General features: G+C 40.6%; 1 protein-coding gene across 1 annotated transcript in view; it reads left to right on the top strand.

The window, feature by feature from the left end:
• The window catches only part of FAM49B (family with sequence similarity 49, member B), a 45,614-nt gene that overhangs the window by 10,976 nt on the left and 28,349 nt on the right, over positions 1-6,289 (top strand). Inside the window, exon 2 of the mRNA XM_009323354.1 lies at positions 4,277-4,313. The gene's annotated coding sequence lies outside the window, so the exon portion shown is untranslated. The remainder of the gene's footprint in view (positions 1-4,276; positions 4,314-6,289) is intronic.

Below are 6,289 nucleotides of genomic sequence, written 5' to 3'. Positions count from 1 at the left end.
GACACCAAGCTGAGTGGTGCGGTCGACACGCCAGAGGGATGGGGTGCCATCCAGAGGGACCTGGACAAGCTGGAGAAGTGGGCCCGTGTGAACCTCATGAGGTTTACAAAGGCCAAGTGCAAGGTCCTGCACCTGGGTCGGGGCAACCCCCGGTACCACTGCAGGCTGGGGGATGAAGGGATTGAGAGCAGCCCTGCTGAGAAGGACTTGGGGGTACTGGCGGATGAAAAGGTGGACATGAGCTGTCAATGTGAGCTCACAGCCCAGAAGGCCAATCGTATCTTGGGCTGCATCAAAAGCAGCGTGGCCAGCAGGTTGAGGGAGGGGATTCTGCCCCTCTGCTCTGCTCTGGTGAGACCCCACCTGGAGTACTGCGTCCAGCTCTGGAGCCCTCAGCGCAAGAAAGACATGGACCTGTTGGAGCGTGTCCTGAAGAGGGCCACGAAAATGATCAGGGGGATGGAACAGCTCTCCTATGAAGAAAGGCTGAGAGAGTTGGGGTTGTTCAGCCTGGAGGAGAGAAGACTTTGGGGAGACCTTATTGCAGCCTATCAGTACTTAAAGGGGGAATTATAAAAAAGATGGCGGCAAATTTTTTAGCAGGGCCTGTTGCAACAGGACAAGGGGGAATGGCTTTAAACTAAAGGGGGGTAGATTGAGACTAGATATAAGGAAGAAATGTTTTATGCTGAGGGTGGTGAAACACTGGCACAGGTTGCCCAGAGAGGTGGTGGATGCCCCATCCCTGGAAACATTCCAGGTCAGGTTGGAGGGGGCTCTGAGCAACCTGATCTAGCTGAAGATGTCCCTGCCCACGGCAGGGGGGTTGCCCTAGATGACCTTTAGAGGTCCCTTCCAACCCAAACTATTCTATGATTCTATAAGCCTGTGCAAGCTTTCTTTGCTAAGTGTTGTAAGCTTTATGAAGCAATTCTTTCTCAAGTTCCCTGATGAGCTGAGGTAGCAATTGTACACAGAAAGTAATTTAATTCTTATTGTAAACTTGTCGTCAATTTCTTTCTTACTAGTCAATGTTTCCAGTTCTTAATAGGCAGAAAAACCCAAGTGTTGGAAAGCCTGCAAAATCACCATTCTTGTAGCAAATCTTGGCTGATAGTTGCTGACAAGTCTGTGCTTGTGTGTAGAGGCTTCTTAATTCAGTCAGGGTTGGGCAGAAGGCATTGGTTTCATACTGGATGTTAATGGTTAGCTTTTCTCTTCTGAAATTTGTTTTCATGTCTTGCCAAGTTAAGGAGCATCAGTTCCAATACGAGGTGGATACGCAGAACACAGAGCTTATTCAGTGGTTAGCCAGTTATTAATTTTTTTCAAGTTTCGTTATCCACAGTGGTGCCAAGTTTACTTAGTGCATCTTTTCTATTTGGGTACCACTTGACTTGTGTCAACTACAGGCTTTTCCTCTGACAAACTTGAATGATGCTTCGTTTTGTTTTCTTCTGAAAATGAATAGCTGCAGTTTAGATGATTCACTGTCCCTCTCTAATGGCTGTAGACATTTTTCTGCATTTGTTCTCCAACTGTTGTTACAATTCTTTGCCTTCCTGTTGTAGTTGGCCTGAGATGTTAGCATATGCTTTGACCTTTTTCTCCTGCAGTGAAGTTAGGCTGCAAGTCAAGGCGGGGGGTGTGTGTGTAAAAGATTTACAGGATGGGGTGCATCAGTCTTTCTGCTGTTTGACTCTATAAAATGGTACTAAAAAAAAAAAGCTAAACAAAATCCGTGAGCTGTTAACCCACTGAATAAAAGGTAATTTTCCTGCCTAGAGCTGCTTCTCTCTGTAATATAATGTTAAATACTTGGGTGCCTCAGAATCACAAGCAATTGAAAAAATGCTTGGTTCTGTATTCAATTTTCACTACCTATTATATAGTATACATGTCTCATCTTGTCTCTGTTGGTATTCTTTCTATGTTAATCTGCAGATCCAAACCTTGAGAATCAGTCAGAAGGAAGCTCAGATGTTTTGCAGATCCTCTGTATTAACTGGGAGAACCCAAGTAACACACTCTGAACCTGACAATAGGCGATTGTTCATTTGGATACTCTTGGGTGCATCTGGAAGTGCAAAAATTAATTGTGTAAAGAATCCATCACACCATTAATTTCACATCTGGCCATTTTTAATGGAAGTTCACTGATTATTACCCACTGACTGCTAGAGATCTGCAAGTCAATTTCTTATCCATTTAGACAGTGCTTTATTATATTGCATAGTGCTAACCTCTAAATTTAAAATACTGTGTGATGTGAAGTCACACTGTGCAAAAATCGCTTATCTATCTGCTTGCCATCATAAACCAAGTTGATAGCATCCAATGTGCTCAGGCTGATTGATCTGTTTTGCATGAAGGCATGCTCATTTGTACTAGAAGATAGGAATCCAGTTAATGGATTCCTGTGCTAACATCTCTTTGCCTGTTATTGATGATAGTCCAACTGACCTGTAATTCTCAGCTTTCCTGGTTGCTTCCCTTTTGCCTAATGGCTCTACTGGGCCATTCACTCATTCCCTGAAGCCTTCAGGACAAGCTACCTGAGCATCAGCACACTTTTCTTGCAGGTGGTAAGTGCTTGTGATTATAAGTGCAGTATTCTGTCCAGAAAGATGTAAGAGCTGAGTACTTCTAGGCTTTTTCCAATAATTTTATCAGTTGGAAATTTAGACGTTTCTGTTAGTAATGAACTAACGCTGTTAGGGAACATTTTTTTAAAAGTCCCTAGCCTTGCTGCTGTAGTGTTTTTTGGTTTTTTTTTCTGTTACTTTCATATTTATTTTTATAGTCTGGTCATTCTAATGAATTTGGATTTCTCCTTTTTGTTTATAGCTTAGTGAATGAAGTTGGACTCTCACCCAAAATCATCTTAATTGGAGCTCTTGACTACCCCCAAAAAAATTATTATTTTTAGGTATATTTTTTTGTGTTCTTAAATGTTTTGTCCTATTTGATTTTTCTTTTTTCTTATTTCAGGAAATTAGCTTTTGAAGTAATGTTGGGTCTGACTTTGGTTGCCGTTTCTCTATTCGCAACATCAGTTACGTTCATCCCTGATCTACAGGGGACCAGCGTTTTCCAGTCAGTGTTTGATTTTTGTTGCTTTGTCTCAAAGCATGAATTGAGTAGTCTGCAGTCATGAGGAGGGAAAAAACCCCCTCGTATTTAAAATATACCTAGTAAGAGTGGGTGAGTTTTAGGAAAGTTGCAACAGCTTTTATGAAGATAGTGCTGTTAACTATCTTTTTGTCCTGTGAAGAAGTAGTTGTCCTGAAGTACTAGCTGTTGCTTACTACTGAGAGAGCAAAGGGAAGCTGAAGCCAACTGGCAAAGGAAAAAGCAGATGCTACTCAAACTTAAAGAAATCCTAGTCAGGGGGAAGCCTCTTTGAGAGATGCGTACACTGGAAAGAATGGAGAAATGCATTTCTACAGTTGTAACAGTGTCTGACAGTCGTCTTTTTGCTTATGTTCACTTCTGTGGGCTGTAAAGGGTCGTTCTCGCTAGGGTCTCCGCTCTGCTTCCTACCTATGGTGCTGTCGATCTTCAGAGCCTTCCCTAGCTAATGTTACGCTATTATTTCCTATGAAGCTTTATGAGATACTGTAGTACTCTGTATCTTCTTTAAACTGTACTATTAACATAATTATTTCACCAGTCTTAAGGTGGTGGTTAATAATTTGTATAGCAGACTGAGACTGTCCAAGAATGCTAATTTTCTTTGTTAAGCAAATAGTTTTCCGTGGTGACTTGAAAATGCCTTCTCTGGAGGTCAGCATGCAAAGCCATGAATTTTTTGAAGAGCTAATTTGTGTGATTGAATTAAGAATCTTTTGTTACGCTGTTTCTTTTTAAAGTTTGTGTCTGCAAAATGAAATGCAAGTGGAACAATTTGCCATCGGTGTTTTATTGCAGCGTTGACTCTTTAATAATTAAATTTATTATGGGATATGTGTTCTTATGGATTATCTAACACCAGCAGCCTTTTTCCCTAGAAACATGTTTGTTGCCAAATAATTGTGTTCCCTATTTATCTACATGCCTAGAGATAAAACCCAGTTCTGCATTCTATTTTTTAACATATTTTTCAACAGTCACAGTGGCATATAGATCCAGAACTATGTTTATGAAGTAGATCCAGAAAAATAGTACAGTGTCTGGAACAGATGCCTGTTTGCTTTTACAAGGTCACATAGCATTACATTTAAGACTTTCACTGCAAAAGAATGAATTTTCATGATCTTTTTTTCTTTTAAAACAGACTGGAGGCCAAGAACAGAGTGCAGCACTGGCTGTAGGTAAGAATTGAAACTTGACCTGCTTGAAAACTCTCCTGACATATAAGAAGCAAAAATTATAATACGTTAAAGGGCAGAAAATGGAACTGTGCTGAATATCAGCAATTTTCTCTTCAAGAAAATTTCTCCTTTTCCCTCATTTGCTTTTACAACTTTTGAAATTTCTAGTGTTCACTAGGAGGTCCTGATCTATAACCTAACTTATGCTTCTCTGTGGTTAAAGATGCTAAACAAGGTTGCAAGTGCTTTGGTTTTTTGCTTGCACGGTACCTCACCACACAGCCTGGCAATGATTTTGGAAACTCTTCACTGTAGCAATGTGAAGATGTCCCGTTGTTTCAATAAAGGCATTTTTAGTGTGCACAGAGTATAGTTTAGCCACATTTAAGAACTTATCCTGGAAGATTGTGCTTAAACTTTTTGGAAGATGTGAATGAAGAGAATAATGTTTTTATGGGTTTTCTTTCTCAGTTTCTTTAGTAAAGTTGCTGTGTAACTTCAAATCCTTTCTGAACCAGATGCCTTATTCCAGAAACCAGCATTCTGAACCAGCTTGTAAGACTGAAGAGATAGCATATGCTCATGTGAAGGTTTTAGCTTTTAGTTTTATAACCTGCCACTTGTCATCTAAGCTACTGCATAGAGTATGTGTGTTGTACTTCATGTTTATTGTGCTGTGCCAGCGTAGCTAACTATCATCTGGTAGATTGGGAAGGTAATGCTACCAAATGTGAGGTAGGATTTATTTTTCTTCTGTTTCTGATTAATCATCAAAAACCTCTCTCAATTGTGGGGAGCTGATTAAATTGATTTGTCGTTGGTTTAGTTGACAACAGTAGAAAACATTTCCAAGTGCTGTGTCCAAAAGTATTTGAATACTCCATTCAGGAATTAAGAATATACAGCATTATAAATGTGTCACTGAAGTAATTTTCCCTTATTTTAATACATAAATCATGCACTAAAATACTTGTTTCGCAGGATTGCTGGTTTTTGAGACTTACATCACATTTTTGTAATTCTTAGGAGAGCTTATGGCAATGCTGGGTCAGACCAACAGTCCTTCTAGCCTACTGTGTTATGGAGTGAGCCTAGGAACTGAGCAAGCATACAGCAATATTCTCCAAAACTACAATAAACTAATGGAAAAACATCCAGTGCCAGCAGTAGTGGTACCTTTTTCATTTCGTAGCCTTTACTTCCGAAGTCATGGATAAGTGTATTAGCAAAGTTGCAATTTGAACTAGTGCAAACTTTTATTTCCAGCATCATGTGCATTTGCAAAGGATACATTGTAAGAGTCACTAAACTGAGTCAGACTGTGGGTACAGTCTCCAGGAATCACCATCTTCCCTCTGCATGTGTGCACTTGGTTTTGCTCATCCTTTTGTACCCCCCCCACTTACTCCTGTACTAGGACAGTGCTGCTTCTGCTCAGGAAGGTGAGTGTCATCCAGAAAAGCTAGCAAAACTCAAGGAGCATTGCTGGGAATGGTACTGCCTGCAGAAAGAGGAGGGCTGTCCAGCGAACAGCTTCAGCACATGGCAAGAAACATGTATTTTCTTTGAAGAAAGTGTGAATCAACAGTATTTCAGGTATTGAAGGGAAAATGTTTATAAACCAAGGTGGTGGTATCCACTTCAGCAGCCCTAAAGTTGAGGTATCTGGCTGCTGATGCTTTTACCATCTCCAGCTGTGCTGAGACAAAGTAGCTGCCAAATGCTTAACAGCATCTTAAACCAGCTGGGAATCACCAGTATGAAGGGTTTGAAGGGACTGGCAGAAGCCCTACCCAAGCAACACTTTCAATAGGAAAGCACCAGTAAGATAACAGTGGTAAAGACCTGGAGGCTACTGAGAACTTTGGTTAAGCTTCAAAGAATGGGGCAAACTTAACCAGGTGTCGCTTTCTGCATAAGGTTAAAGCTCGAAAAAAGCTTAATATCCAATAAAACCTGAACCTTCAAACGTGAGC

This window comes from Pygoscelis adeliae, unplaced genomic scaffold (assembly GCF_000699105.1).
Source record: "Pygoscelis adeliae isolate BGI_AS28 unplaced genomic scaffold, ASM69910v1 Scaffold103, whole genome shotgun sequence".
NCBI classification, from domain to species: Eukaryota; Metazoa; Chordata; class Aves; order Sphenisciformes; family Spheniscidae; genus Pygoscelis; species Pygoscelis adeliae.
This window is presented reverse-complemented; position numbering and strand designations above follow the sequence as displayed.